The sequence below is a fragment of the Monodelphis domestica genome, chromosome 1, assembly GCF_027887165.1.
Source record: "Monodelphis domestica isolate mMonDom1 chromosome 1, mMonDom1.pri, whole genome shotgun sequence".
In the NCBI taxonomy this organism is placed as follows: Eukaryota; Metazoa; Chordata; class Mammalia; order Didelphimorphia; family Didelphidae; genus Monodelphis; species Monodelphis domestica.
The window spans coordinates 709,486,106-709,502,603 of NC_077227.1; the positions used below are offsets into that span (position 1 = coordinate 709,486,106).

Here is a 16,498-nt window from a genome sequence, read left to right on the forward strand (position 1 = left end):
TTAATGACTATGGAAAATGAATGTAGAATCATTGGCAGCTAGATGACACAATAGATCAAGAACTATTAACTGATTAATTGATCTAACCAGATCAAGAACTGTTTTTGAAGTCAAGAAGCTCAGAGTGTGACCCTGGGCAAGGCATTTATTTAACTTTTGTTTGCCTCAGTTTCCTCATCTGTAAAATGGGGATAATAATAGCAACCCATTTCTCAGGGTTGTTATGAGGCTCAAATAGGATAATATATGTGATGGTTATAAATGCTGGTTATTATGATTATGGCTTTTCTAGTATAACCACCTAGAGTTTATCAATAAATATTGATTTAGCACCAACGATGTGCCAGGCATTTGGCTCAGCTCCTGTCACTTCTCTTTGAGTTTTATTTTCCTTACTTGTGAAATGAGGGCTTGGGCAAGATGAGCCCCACTCCTATGGCTTTAATAATCACATCGATGGCGATGAGTCTCAGATCTACACATCCAGCCCCAAACTCTCTTCCAAACTCGCCCTTTTGGCCAGCCGTCTCTACCGGGGTGCGTCATCCACACCTCAAATTCCATGCGCCCAGAAAGAAAACAAATGCTGCTGTGACAGTCTGGTCAGATGGGACCCCTTGGCCCAAAGGGAGCAGCTAGAAAAACAGCTAGTCTGAGCGAGGATTGCGTGAGTTCAGAGCCCCAAAGGAATTTCACCAGCTCGGTTAGGCTTCCTTATCTGGCGACCTCCTGATTGTGTGTTCAAAGGTCCTTGGATCTGCTTATCTCCCACTGGTCCCTCCATAAAGGGCTCGGGCTCCCTTTGTCCTACTGAATATAAAACCATATAAGCCCCAAGGCTCAGCAGCCACTCAGGTCAGGCTTCACCGAGTCCCAACAGCTAATGAGAAGAGCTAAACCCTTACTGTCCGGCTTAAAGTCCGAATCAGTTCCAAGACTGAAAAGCACGCTAAGAAACGTCTGAGGCACTTACTAAGTGCCAGGCAAGCTGCCTGTTTTTATACTTTTTATTTCACTTGCTTCTCCTAACAACCGCAGGATGTAGGAGCTATTGGTTTACATTTTACAGATGAGGAAACTGAGGCAGACAACTTGCCTGGAGTCACATAGCCAGTGAGTGTCTGAGGCTGGATTTGAACTCTGGTCTTCCCGGTTCTAAGCCCCGTGCTCTAAGCATACTAGCTCCTGAAGGGACCTTAAGTCTCCTGTGACTTGTTTGAGAAGGACTTTGATGCATCCTTTGTTTTCCCATTAATAAATGATAACTAGTTAAATTCCCTGTGAACATGAGCAGTGACTCTCTTGAATCTAAAGAGATCATTATATATAATATATGTATAACCCAGTGGAATTGCCCATCAGGTTCGGGAGGGGAGAGGGGAAGGAAAGAACATGAATCACGTAACCGTGGAAATTATTCTAAATAAATAAGTAATTTTTAAAAATAAAAAAAAGAATTTAAAAAATAAAACAAAAAATAAAGAGATCATAATAGATAATTAGCCTGGCATTTAAGGCTCCTACGACCTACTTGCTATCCTTTTTTTCTACCATATTTCATATTACTCACCTCTATGTCTTCTACATTCCAGCCAAACTGGACTAACTATCCACTAAACTTGACATACCAGCACCTGCCTTCCTTATTTGCACAGGCCATTCTCCGTGCTTGGAATACATTTCTTTTTCATCTCTCAGATTCCTTATCTTCCTTTGCGACTTAGCCTAGGTGCCACCTCCTCTGGGAGGGCTTCAAGGTTCACCTGGTTGAAAATGTTCTGTTCCCTCTCCTCAAAGTTTCACAGAATACTTTTTCCAGATCCCTCTTTCCCCCAATCTCACTCTGTTGTATTCATTATACTTATTTGGTGTGTGTTTCATACCCCCACCTCCCCAGAACAAAAGCTCCCAGGGGCAGCTAAGTAGCACAGTGGGTAGAGTGCCAGGCTTTGAGTTGGAGGACCTTGCTTCAAATCTGATCTCAAATACTTCTTAGTTTTGTGACCCTGGGCAAGTCACCTAACTCCATTTGCTTAGTCCTGCTTAGTTACCACTAAGACAAAAAGTAAGGATTTAAAAAGGGAAAGGAAGGGAAGGCAAGGGAAGGCAAGGGAAGAGGAAGGGAGGGGAGAGGAAGGGAAGGGAAAGGAAGGGAGAGAAGGGAAGGGAAGGGAAGGGAGGGGAGAGGAAGGGAAGGGAAGGGAGGGGAGAGGAAGGGAAGGGAAGGGAAGGGAAGGGAAGGGAAGGGAAGGGAAGGGAAGGGAAGGGAAGGGAAGGGAAGGGAAGGCAAGGCAAGGCAAGGCAAGGCAAGGCAAGGCAAGGCAAGGCAAGGCAAGGCAAGGCAAGGCAAGGCAAGGGAAGGGAAGGGAAGGGAAGGGAAGGGAAGGGAAGGGAAGGGAAGGGAAGGGAAGAGGAGGGGAAGGAAGGGGAGGGAAAGGAAGGCAAGGGAAGGCAAGGGAAGGGAAGGGGAGAGGAAGAGAAGGGGAGAGGAGGGGAAGGAAGGGGAGGGAAAGGAAGGGAGGGGAGAGGAAGGGAAGGGAAAGGAAGGGAGAGAAGGGAAGGGAAAGGAAGGGAGAGAAGGGAAGGGAAGGCAAGGGAAGGCAAGGGAAGGGAAGGGAAGGCAAGGGAAGGGAAGGGAAGGGAAGGGAAGGCAAGGGAAGGCAAGGGAAGGCAAGGGAAGGCAAGGGAAGGCAAGGGAAGGCAAGGGAAGGGAAGGGAAGGCAAGGGAAGGCAAGGGAAGGCAAGGGAAGGGAAGGGAAGGGAAGGCAAGGGAAGGGAAGGGAAGGCAAGGGAAGGGAAGGGAAGGCAAGGGAAGGGAAGGGAAGGGAAGGCAAGGCAAGGGAAGGGAAGGGAAGGGAAGGGAAGGGAAGGGAAGGGAAGGCAAGGGAAGGGAGGGAAGGCAAGGGAAGGCAAGGGAAGGGAAGGGAGGGCTCCCAGAGGACAGATGTGACATTTCTCATGATAGGCACATAGTAGACTCTTGATAAACCTGTACTGAACTGGGTTATTAATTCCTATTCTTTTCATGCTAGGTGGCAGTAGTTGATAGAGGGTTGGACTTCCAGGCAGCAAATTCTGCCTCAGGTACTCCCTATCTCTGAGACCCTGGACCAGACACTTAATCTTGTTCTACCTCAATTTCCTCATCTGAAAAATGAGGATAACTACATCTGCTTCACAGGGATTTTTTATGAGAACCAAATGAGATAACATGAAAAATATTTTGGAAGACTCAAAGTACAAGATAGATACAATACCATAATAATAATAATTAATATTATACTTTAATTCAAAGACTGAAATGTAGAGTCATTGCAATTGGCTGAATTTTTAGATCAGAATCCAGACATTCTTATTCCTAAGCCAGCTAATCTCTTTCTGACAAATAACCACTTTTTAACTTTTGAAACCCTGGGTTTAGCAGCCTTTCTCACTAAGATCTACATTTGCCAGTTTGAAAAACTTTTCACCCCAAAGTCACATTATTCCCATCTAAAGTTTTCAAGGAAATCTAAGTGGAATCCTCCTGATTTGGGCAGACTGTGCTTTCCAGGGTAGACAGAGACAGGCTTATGAACCACCCTGACTAGACATTCCTGGGTTAGGCTGAACTGAATCACATGAGCGACAGGAAAATTCTGGGTCAAAACAACTGTCCTCAGTAATAATCACCCCTTACGTTTACTGCTTTGCACCAAACAGAAGACTTTTACGTAAATTATTCCATTTAATACGACTGTCCTAAGAAGGAAGTCACAGCAAAGCTGTTACGACCTTCATTACACAGTGGAGCTTGGAAGAACTTATAGACTCACAAACTGTCAGAAAATGTGTACGTGCATCTATGTGTAATCAGGAAAAAGAATGAAAACTAAAACAAACATGATTTTAAAAAAGCTTTAGAGACTTGCCCAGGACGATACAGCATTTGAGGAAACGGTACGGTATGGGCAGGAGCAGAACTAAGGACTTCTGACATCTCCTCCACTGCTTTTCTCATTATGGCACATAGTTTTCCAAGAGCTTTTAAATATTTCTTCAGGGAGGGGAGAGAGCATCGACCATTTTTACAAGCTGACTTAAAACTTGTTTTTGTGTCCTTTTGTTGAACACAAGAATCAAAGGGAACATGTGGCATTAGATTTCAGTTTGTGAGCAACTGAAGGAACAGCCCTTGGAAGGAAAGTCTGTGGCTTGGGGTTTCCATGACGTCTCATGATGACCTTGTCCTCAGTAGACATTACTCAGTTCTTTTAGTCATGGTGGGATTTCTGAGAGTAAAGTCTAGTCCTTTTTCCTTTAGAGAGAGAGTCTGCCCAAGGTGGGAGAAAAGAAAGAAAGGCAGTCTCTGTCTCTGTCTCTGTCTCTGTCTCTGTCTCTGTCTCTGTCTCTGTCTCTGTCTCTGTCTCTGTCTCTGTCTCTGTCTCTGTCTGTCTCTGTCTCTGTGTCTGTCTGTTTTCTCTCTGTGTCTCTCTGTTTTCTCTCTGTGTCTCTGCCTCTGTTTCTCCATCTGTCTCTCTCTCTCTGTATGTGTGTAAGGGAGATGGAAGGGAACTGAAAACTGACTTCTCCCGTCTCACTATAAGGGCTTCATGATTTTCCCTAGTTTGTCCCGTACACCAAACAGTGTCTACTCCTGCCTCTACCATGTCCTTTCTTTGCCATCCATTTTTTTTTGAGATGGCAGAGTTGATTTTATAATGAAGATAGAAGTAACAAAACAAGAGGCATCACTGCATGAGCTTCTTATACAGTAATGTCCTATTGCAGTGCTCTCGATGAGAAAAAAGACATTCGCAAAAATATCGATCCAAGAGAAGTGCGTATATGTCTCAGAGAATGAAGAGGCAGACGAATTTTGAGAAGAGTTATCCTCCAACTTAAATCAAATCAACATATACTTTTGTTGTTGTTTCGATGTTTTAATCAGGTCTGAATTTCCAAGACGCCATTTCTGGTTTTCTTGACAAAGATACTGGAGTGATTTACCATTCCTTCTCCAGCTCATTTTACAGATCGTTTGTCATTCATTTAAAAAAAAAATCCTTACCTTCTGTCTTAAAATCAATACTAAGCATTGGTTCCAAGGTAGAAGGTAAAGGATAAGTAATTAGGGTTAAATGGCTTGCCCAGGATCACAGAGGTAGGAAGTGTCTCAGGCTAGATATGAACCCAGGACTTACCATCTCAAGACTTGGCTCTCTATCCACTGAGCCACTTGCCATTTTTAAAGTCAATGAATGGAGGTGGCTAGGTACCAACCATAGTGTGTAGAACACCAGGGCTAGAGACAGAAAAACCTGGGTTCAAATCCAGATTTAGACTGTGCAGGTGGAAAATTTGTCACACCTGAGCTACATTCCCAGCATCTTTTTAAATTACATCCTCATTTTAGGTAAGGGGGCTTGGGAGATAAATTTGGCCGAGACCCGCGCTACAGGGCTCTATTTTTGGGGAGCTTGTCTCTGGCTCTCTTTGCTCTGCTCACTTGACTGAAAGAACCCTTTTTCTTTTTTCTTCTCTTGTGACTTATTATTTAAAAATCCTATCTTTTTAAATACCAGGAGTATTTATTCATTTTGACTCCTACAAGACACTTCCTAACTAACTATGCGACCCCAGGCAAGTCATTTAACCCCCATTGCCTAGCCCTTGCTTCTCTTCTGTGTTAGAATTCATACTAAGCCAGAAGGTAAGGGTTTTAAAATAAAATAAAGTAAATGAATGTATGAATGTATAGCAGTGGCAAGTCATGGGGAGCCATTTGTTCAACCCCTCTACTACTGCCCTACTGACTCATCACTCAGTTGGGGTTCCTGGTACAAATGCTCCTTTTCTGCACTGAGAAGGTAGATCAATCATAAACATTTATATATTAAGTGCCTACTAAGTGCCAGACACAAAATACTAGGTATATAGAAAAAGGCAAGAAACAGTCCCTGCACTCAAGAAGTTTACAAACTAATGAGAGAGGCAACATCCAAAGAGCCATATACAAAGAAGATACATATTGGAGATAATCAATAGGGGGGATTGCATTAGTTTGAAGGGGGATGGGGGAAATAGTGCTTTGGGGAGGGAGGGGGGTTCAAAGAAAGTATTTAAGTTCAAATCCTGCCTCTAATGACTACTACCTTTATGACAATGGCTAAGTCACTTAATGTTCTTGGGCTTCACTCAGTTTCCTTGTCTATAAAATATGGAGACAAATAGGCGACTCAGTGAATAGAATGATAGCCTTATAATCAGGAGGACCTGAGTTCAAATAAGATCTCAGATATACTTCCTAGCTGTGTGACCCTGGACAAGTCACTTCACCCTGTTTGCCTCAGTTTCCTCATCTGTCAAATGAACTGGAGAAGGAAATGGCAAACCACTCCAGTATCTTTGCTAAGAAAACCCCAAATGGGGTCACAAAGAGACCCCTGCTAAGAGACAGTAAGTACTCAGGCAAAACACTTCCATGTTTAATCTCATCTCATCTATATCACTTTCCCTAAAAGTGCCTGTTCCCAATGTATTTCTAATAAGTGCATGCAGACTAGCAAAAACCTGTAGTTAACATTGTTAAGGAATTTATAGAGGCAAAGTAAACATATTAAGCAAAGAAAGGTACATAGAATTTTTCCATGCTCAGAAAGGCTTCAGACTTCAATAAAGGAGCTCAAGAAGAGAAAAAAGATGGAGAATTACTGCCTTCCAGTCTGTAGGTTGGCTGGGGGGGTTTCAGCCATGGAACATCTGTTCTGAAATTCCTTGGGTCCAGTTGACACACACATTCTTATCCTAGGAGTCCTGGCCCCACTGCTTGTAGACATTGCCACCCCTTGTAGTTCTATTCTTGTAGTTTGCTCAAGTTCTCGTGGTCTCTTCTTCCTTAATTTTATTTTTTCTATGCTTGTCTTGAATTCCTCTGCAAGTCCACTTCCTGGATGTAGTGAACTGAATTAAAACTTTTTTATGTTAATATTTTATTTTTTCCCAATTACAAATAAGAATAATTTTAACTTTTGTTTTTTGAATTCCAAATTCTCTCCTGTCCTCTCCCCTCCCCACTCATTGAGAAGGAAAGCAATTTGATAAAAGTTATATGTGTGCAGTCATTCAAAAAATAGTTCATATTAGTCATGTGAAAGAAAAGACAAAAAAGAAAAACAAAGTGAAAAACAGTATGCTTCCATCTGCATTCAGATTCCAATAGTTGTCTTGTTTGTTTGTTTTTTTAACCCTTACCTTCCTTGTCTTAGCATTGTTCCAAGGTAGAAGGGCAAAAAGGGTTAGGCAATTGGAATTAAAAGACTTGCCCAGGGTTACACAGCTAGAAAGTGCCTGAGGCTGGATTTGAACCCAGGTCCTTCTGCCACCCAGGCTTGGTTCTCTATCCACTGTGGTCCCTAGCTACCTCCCATCAGTTCTCTCTCTGGGGTTGGATAGTATTTTTCATCATAAGCCCTTCTGAATTGTCTTGGGTATTTGTCTTGCTAAGAACAGCTAAAGTCATTCATGATTGTTCATCATATAATATTGCTCTTAATTTGTACATTGTTCTGCTGGTTTTGTTCACTTCACTTCATACCAAGTGAACTGAATTTTTAAGTCACCCAGGGACCCATCATCCTTTATTCTTCAATGCTGCCCCAGAAATGGGGCTCATTCCCACTTGCCCCTCATTTCTGGGAAGACAGAGATAATGTGCTCCTTGCTATAGGAGTTATAGCCCAGAGAAAGAGAAGGGAGAAGCTCTTTTCTGTTAACTACTTGCCAATATCAGGAGGAAGGAAAAGACCAAGGGACCACTCAGCTAACCATGTCATAATGGAACACAAAGCCCTTCTACCAGCAAGTCACCATAGAACTGGGAGCAGTCCTCAATTGGAAACAGGAAGAGTAGCTCTAGCATGCTCTATAGAGGGTGGGGAAGGGTTGGTCCCTACTATACTTCCTTTCTAATCCACTCGAGGGACTTGTTAAAGCCACATAAAGGAATCACCTGATGTGGCTATGATTTTTATAGTTTAATACCTTTAATTATTATTATTAATAATAATAAATAAAATAATAATTATTAGTTCCTTTTCTGTGATTAGATGAGACTTGATGTTAATGGTCTAAATCCAAACCAAATTCCTTACAAATGAACGAATGAAAGCACTTACCATAGGCCAGAGTGCTGTGCTAAGTTTTGGAGGTATGAATACAAAAAACCAGACAAATCTTCCCCTTCCCAAGCTTATTTTATTTCATTTTTTACCCTTTTTGTTATTATGGACATGACAAAGTTCAACAAGCTAAACATTGCCATGTACAAAGAATGGGAAAAGAGGATTCTGTTTGAAAATTTGAACATCCATTAAGTGCATTTTTTTTTTGGCATATTGTCAAAATTGAACATGCACAGAAATATGCCTTCTGGCATTTCTCTTCCAGAGAGTGGAAGACAGTCTAGGTTTTTCAGTCAGTCTTGCCTCAGTGCCCATTGATATCTAAGATAATAACTCATCTAGCACCAATGTCGAATTGAACTTGGTGGCATCAATGCTATGTAGATGCTGTTTTCTGAGCCCACTCTCCCCCTAGACCAAGGTTCTCTCCCCTCTACCATCTTGGCAAGGACTTTAATATATATAGCATATATGTATATGCCACTAAAGGAAGCTCAGAAGAGGACTTGGATAAGCAAGGAAGTATTACCTATTTCTACAGGAGACTAGATAGTGAGCCCAGCCCTTATAAGAATTTACACACTACTTAACTGACACAGTCCTTACATGAGTTTTGGAGCGTGTGCAGGCATTTTGTAACTGGTTCTGGTCTGCTAACTCTGTAATGAAGAAGAGCCTCTTTGATTGGCTGCACAGCCAGAATGGGAAATGCCTTCAAAAAAGGAACTAGTTGGCCAGAATTTTCCCTTTTTATTGGCTGAATCTCTCTTGCCCAGCAACATTCCTGAGTTGAAAGAGAGACAGCTGAAGCCAACATGTGGCCCATGAATATGGACCTCCATTCTTTGCCTTGCCATTTGTTCCTTCATTTTTAGGTGAAGGAGACTAGAGATAGAAAGCTGGGAGTGGAAGACAGTTGTGTTCCCCACTGCTAGCCACAAGTGTCCTAGTTCCATTTAGTCAAATTAACATCAACTAGTTTTTACAAAAGAGTATTTGCATTGAAGATATAGGGAGAACAGAAGTACCAATGGGGCTACCCCCCATCATGGAAGGGGAGGGGGAAGATTAAGGTCCATGAGAAACACTGACTTAGGCTTTGGCTACTCTATAATTCCCCCAGGCGATCCCAAGTGTGAGGACAGTTTGCAGGTGAGATATCCAGCACTCTAGTCACTAGACTTTCACAAGGAAGCAGGTGTTGGCCAAGGGCTAGAGAATATGGACCCAGGACCTGAGTGAAGAATTCAGGAATTGGGATTCTGGCATTATTGATTTTTTGGCTCTTTAAAGACCCAACTAAAATCCCTCTTCTATAGGTAGGCTTTCCCAAGACCTTTTAATTCTAGTACTTTATTTCTCATATATTTCTTATTTATTTTGTATATAGCTTGGGGTTTTTTGGTTTGTTTTTTGCTGATTGTTTGCTTGTTGTCTTCCTCATTGAATTATGAGCTTCTTGAGGATAGGGACTGTCTTTTGGCTCTTTTTCCTCCCAGTACTTAACACAGTATTTAACACATAGTAGGTGTTTAACAAACATTTATTGACTGGCCGACTGTGCTTAGAAATGGTATTACTAGGGGAAAAGGACACTTCTGGGATATTGATTTCCAAATTGATTTCCTAAATGGCTAGACCAATTCACACCTCCAAAAAGTGTATTAGGGTACCTTGTCTCTCTAATTGTTATTTTGTCTGTGTCCAGTTGTTATTTTCCCTTGGTATCATCTTTTCCAATCTGAGAGATATAAGATGGAACCTCAGAGTTGTTTTAGTTTGCATTTCTCTTATTATTAGTATTTTGGAGGATTTTTCCCGCAAGATCTTTGATTGTCTTTTTTCTTTTTGAGAACTGCCTATGTATACTCCTTGACCTATTGCTTATGGCCCTTTTTCTCTTATATTTAAATCAATAACTCGTTTATCTTGGCTATCAGACCTTTATTGGAAAAATATGGATGCAAAGAATTTTTCCCCAGTTAACTATTTCCTATCTGTATTGATTTTGTTTGTGCAAAAACTCCCATTTTATATAGTCAAAAGTATCTATTTCCCCCTTGCCCCGCTTCTTGTGATCCTCTCTATGCTTTGGCCATAGATTCTTACCCTATCTATAAGTGTAAAAAGTATCTCCTTCTTGACTTTCCCAAATTGTTCATCTATCAATATGTAGCTTATTAGTAGCATATGGTATGATAGGTTGGTCTAAACCTAATTTCTACCAGATTGCTTTCTAGTTTTCCCAGCAGTTTTTGTCAAATAGCAAATTTTAACCCCTGTATTTGAAGTCTTAAGATAAGTCCTCCAAAATCTGAGCTCATACTTGCTTGAGGCACTAATATTGAGAGCATCAGCTGGCTTTAGGCTTATTTATGTGAGCTCATTCTGGCTTCCTCAGCTTCCTCTTTCTCATTCTGGCTTCCTCTGCCTGCTTCCACCAGCTTCTGATCCATTTACCCGAGTTTATTCTGGCTTCCCTGGTACAACCCCTCTACTGATGTCTGGCCATCTTTTTATGGATATCTGTTGGATGGAGGATCTAGCCTATGTCTCTCACACTTTCTCTTTTCCTTTATCATTTATTTAAAAAGCATTTGTCTTTCTCAGTCCTTTTTCCTATGTTTTCTGGGGCTTATGAGGGAGAGTTGGGCATCACTATGACCTTTCATATGTCCATCCTAACTATAAAAAGGAGCTTACATTCTAGTAGGACAGGACAACACAAACACGTATAAGAGAGTGGTCACCAAGGAGAGGTATTTTGGTCAAGGAAGTCATAGGGATGATTAGCCAAGTCATAGGGAAATGGATTGACCTGTCCATTCTAGGAATAGTGGCATGGTTTTTATTTCTATCCCAGAAGAAGAGATAGTTCTCAGTGGCTTGACAAGAAGATGGCAAACTCTCACTATTCAGAAACACATAGCCCTGGGGGAGGGGGTTCGAGGCTGATGGTAGAGGGTAGAGAGATTTAATATGGCAAGAAGTTGGCCTGAAGTTGGAATTTCACAGAATCCTTTTTAACAAGGATCTGCTGTGTGCAAGGCATTAATGGTGCTAGGTACTGGGAATACAAAGACTGAATTAAAAAAAAACCCAACAACAACCAGTCCCCATGGTCAGGTGATTTACATTTTGCTAGAGGGATTCAATATGATTTCCCAGAGGAATAACTTTGCATGGGAGGTAGCACATGAGCTGAGCCTTGAAGTAAACTGGGGATTAGCAGACACAGAGGGAAAGATACTTCATTCCAGGTAGGAGAGAACAGCCTCTCCAGAATCATAGAAGGAGATGAAAACCTGAGTTCAGGGAATAGTAAGTTGGCAGTTAGATAGAATAGTGGACAGATTGCTGGAGTCGAAAGACCTTAGGCACATTAGCAATGTGTCCCTAAATATGCCATTTACTACCTTAGCCTCAGTTTCCTCAATTGTAAAATGAGGGAAATAACTAAAAATTTAAAGTATATTTCTTTTTTTTTTTTAAACCCTTACCTTCCGTCTTGGAGTCAATACTGTGTATTGGCTCCAAGGCAGAAGAGTGGTAAGGGTAGGCAATGGGGGTCAAGTGACTTGCCCAGGGTCACACAGCTAGGAAGTGGCTGAGGCCGGATTTGAACCTAGGACCTCCCATCTCTAGGCCTGGCTCTCAATCCACTGAGCAACCCAGCTGCCCCCTATGAGGTTTATTAAGGATTATTAGAAATCAAGGAATAAAGAAGATACAAAATAAAAACCACATGCCCATGGCTGATCAGCCCATTTAAAATCCCAGCACTTAGTTTACCACTATACTTGCTACATCATTGCAAGGAAGAGAAGAGAGCGTGGGAGGTGTTACTGTCAGTTAAGTACAAATTGTGATCTCGCCAAGTGGAGACTCAGGTGAGATTATAGGGAATTCTGGGAAATACCAAGGACTTCTGGGGAATGAAGTCTAGGGTTCAAAATCTCTATTTATACATAATGATCCCTGCCTCCACTGGGTTGTTATGATGGTCAAACGTGATAATAAACTTAAAGCTGTGTGTAATCCTTAAAAGGTTATGTAAAACACATGCTACCCAAAAGACCCGTTTGATATAGACTCTAAGAGCTCCTAGGAGTCTCGATCAATCAATCATTCAGTCAATACACTTTTATTAAGAACCTACTATATGCTAGGCACTGTGAAAGTTTTGAGGCTACAAAAAGAGGTAAAAAACCAGTCCCTGTCCTCCAGGAGCTTACAGTCTAATGGGAGAGACAATATGTATCCAAATGCTCTTCGGATTATATCTCTCTTTCCTAAAATGTGACATCTAGAACTGAACGTAGCATTCTAGATGTGATTTGGCAGAGTAGCCGCAGAATTATTTGCTCCCTCCTTCTGGACACCACACATCTCTTAAAATAGCTTAGGGCAGCATTCAATCTTTTGGCAACATTTCCCATCATTGACTCACGGGGAACTTTCAGTGCATTATATTTTTTTCTCATAGAAATGATTGTCTAGCCAAGCCTCCTCCATTCCATACTTGTAAAGTCAAGTTTTGGAACCCAAGTGTTCAGTCAAGAAGAATTTATGAAGTGCTTACAATATGCCAGACACTGTGTTAGATAATAGTGATATGAAGACAAAAATGAAATAGTCCTGAACTTCAAGGAATTTAAGTTCTGGGATAAAAAACAAAACAAAACAAAACACATGTGTATAAGAAACCTTTTATTTTTATTTTATTTTAAACCTTTATGTTCTCTCTTAGAATTAATATTAAATATAGGTTCCAAGACAGAAGACTGGTAAGGGTAGGCAATGGGGGTTAAGTGACTTACCCAGGGTCACACAGCTAGGAAATGTTGGAGGTCAAATTTGAACTCAGGACCTCCCATCTCCAGGCCTGGCTCACTCTTTACTGAGCCATCTTGTTGTTTCCATAAGTAGATTTTTTAAAAAGTCAATCAATAAACAGGCATTTAGTAAGTACCTAATATTTGTCAGGCATGTGCTAAGCGCATTGTACAAATACAATGAATGAAACAGTTTCCTACAATTCTAATGGGGCAGACAAATATATGTGTGTGTGTGTGTGTGCATACATATATGTGTATACACATATGGAAATTAAATATACATCTAGCTCTATCAGGGTTGTTGTAAAGATCAAATGAGATAATAATTGCAAAGCTTTTAGCACAGTGCCTGGCATATAACAAATGTTATAGAAATATTAACTTCATTATTATTATTATTATTACTATTACTATTATTATAAAGGAAATTTTCAGTTTCATTGAATGGAACTTCCCTTTTTTTGCCATTTCCTTCTGGATTTTTAAAATTGCTATTTAGAAATTCTACTGATTTTGAATTCCATTTAAGTTATTGTCCAAATTTTATACCTCTATATGCATATGTATATGCAGAAAAAAGAGAATAAATATGAAGTAGCTTAAGATGGAAGGTCCTCCTAGTTGGGAAAATCAGGAAAAGTTTCATGTAGATGGTGTTCTTGAAGGAAGAGAGGGCTTCCATGAGGTAGAGGAGAAGAGGGAGTGCATTCCAGGGATGGGAGATGGAGTGTTATCTATGAGGAACAGAGAGAAGGCCAGTTTGGCAGGATTGCAGAGTATGAGAGAGGGAGTTACATTTCATGAAGCTGGAAAGATAAATGGGGGCAGAACTGTGAAGAGCTCTACAAACTAAATAGAGGGGTTCCTCTTTTATCCTAGAGGCAATAGGGAATCACAGGAGTTGACCGAATAGGGATATGATATTGTTAAATCTTCATTTAAGAAGAATCCCTTTGGAGCAGAACCAGGAGAACATTGTACACAGAACATGGCTACACTGTGGCATAATCTAATGTAATGGACTTCTCTACTAGCAGCCATGTAATGACCCAGGACAATTCTGAGGGACTGATGAGAAAGAACACTATCCATATACAGAGGAAGAACTGTGGGAGCAGAAACACAGAAGAAAAACAGCTGCTTGATCACATGGTTTGATGGGGATATGATTAGGGATGTAGACTCTAAATGATCACCCCAGTGCAAATATTAATAATATGGAAATGGGTCTTGATCAATGACACATGTAAAACCCAGTGGAATTGCATGTTGCTTACGAGAGGAAGGTGGAAAGAGGGGAGGGAAAGAACATGAATCTTGTAATCATGGAAAGATATTCTAAATTAATTAATTAAATAAAATCCCCCCACCCCTAAAATAATCCCTTTGGCAGTAGGACACAGGATAGACTGGAGTGGTGAGAGACTTGAGACGAGGAGGAAAGTCAAATTAGGAAGGTCATTGCTGTACTTTAGATGGTGAAAGTCTGAACAAAGGTGGTATCTATGTGAGTAGAAAGAAAGGGTCAGATGGTAAAGCAATGACTAATTAGATATGTGGGGTAAAGGAGAGTAAAGAATCAAAGACAATACTAAGACTTTTGAAAGATTGGAATGACTTTGGTTTTCGACATGTTGAGTTGAGATGTCCCTGGAATATCCAGTTTGAAATGTCCCATAGGCAAATGGGGATGTGGGACTGAAGCTCAGTAGAGTCACTGGGGCTGGCTCTATATATCTTTGCGCCATCTTCATTGAGATGATAATTAAACTCATGGGAACTGATGAAATTACCAAGAGAGAATGTAGAGAAGAAAAGATGGCTTAGGAAAGAACCTTGCATATACACCCACAGACAGGATGTGTGATACAGATAATGGATGAGCCAGCAAAGGAAATGGAGAAGTGGTCAGACAGGTAGGAAGACAGCCAGGAGAGAGTAGTGTTATGAAAACACAGAGAGAGTATACATGAGAAGAGATTGTCAAATGTCAAAGGCAGCAGATAGGTGGAGAAGAATGGGGAATGAGAAAAGACCACCAGATTTGTCAACCAAGAGCTTACTAGCAACTTCTGAGGGAGAAGTTTTGGTTGAGTAATGGAACTGGGAGCCAGATTGCAAAGAGTTGAGGAATGAGTAAGAGGAGAGAAAGTGAAGACAATGAGGGTAAGCATTTTTTTTTAAACCCTTACCTTCCGTCTTGGAGTCAATACTGTGTATTAGCTCCAAGGCAGAAGAGTGGTAAGGGCTAGGCAATGGGGGTTAAGTGACTTGCCCAGGGTCACACAGCTAGGAAATGGGTACGGTCAGATTTGAACCTAGGACCTCCCATCTCTAGGCCTGGTTCTCAATCCACTGAGCTACCCAGCTGCCCCCGTAAGCATTTTTTAAAAGGGTTTTGCTGAGAAAGGGAAGAAAGATATTTTGAAACTATCAAGTACCAAAGCTTGACTACTATATAGAAAGGATTGGGAAAAAAAATAAAAATGCTATGTAAAAATTATTTACTATTACTAATAATATTACTAATAGTCATTATTATTAATGATGACTATTAATTTCCCAAGGCCAATCACTTCACTTTTAGGCAGATCTCAACACCTGATAGACCACTGGCATGGACTCCCCACCACCATCACCATAGCTTTCTATCTTCAAACCAATCATATAGAATGATAATGTGAAGGAGTACTACTCCTTGCCTAGACTCCTAGGGTCTAGGCAAAGTTTTTTTTTTTTTTTAGTTTTTAAAAACATTATTTCTAGGCAAAGTTTTTTAAGGATGGGGGAAACTTGGGCTTGTTTGAAGGCAGTAGGGAAAGACCAGTGGATAAGAAGAGGTTGAAGATTCAAGGAGGAGTGGGATGGGGGAATGGTTAAGGTTGCAATCTCTTGGGGAAAATGGGAGGAGAGGGGATCAAGTGTAAAGTGGAGGAGTTGACCTTAGTAAAGAAAAGAGCCATCTGTGTCAGAGACTGGGAAAAAGGAGGAGACAGTGGGGGATGATGGCAAAGGGTTTTGAGATAAAGTAAATGGGGAAAAAAAACTTGTGGTGGATAGCCTTGATTTTCTTAGGAATGAGGCAAGATCCTCATCTGAGGGAAGGGGGAGGCTTGAAGAAAGAAGGTCTAGAATAGTTTGTGTCAAGAGGGAGATAGGGAATTATTTAGGAATAAAAGGACTGCCTTGTTACAGTGAGGAACCAGTTGAGGTAGGTAACATAAAATTAGAAAGTACAGCAAAATTGTGTGATTTCTGCCAGCTCTGTTCAGCAGCTCACAAGTAGGAGCCGGGGAAATAAATACAAGGTAATTTTATGGGAAGGAAGCATTAGCAGCTGGGAATAGGGAAAGCCCTTAGGTAGAAAGTGGCTGTTGAGCTTTGGAGGGAGCTAGGGAGAGGTGAGGCAGAAGAGTATTCCAGTCATGAAGGAGCATGAAAGTTAAAGATAATATGGGACCCCACATCAACTTCACATCCCATCCATCCATCCATCCC

General features: G+C 41.1%; 1 protein-coding gene across 3 annotated transcripts in view; it reads left to right on the forward strand.

Annotated features, from left to right (window-relative positions):
* Positions 1–16,498, forward strand: part of NFAT5 (nuclear factor of activated T cells 5) — a 241,361-nt gene that overhangs the window by 6,383 nt on the left and 218,480 nt on the right. The window lies entirely within an intron of this gene.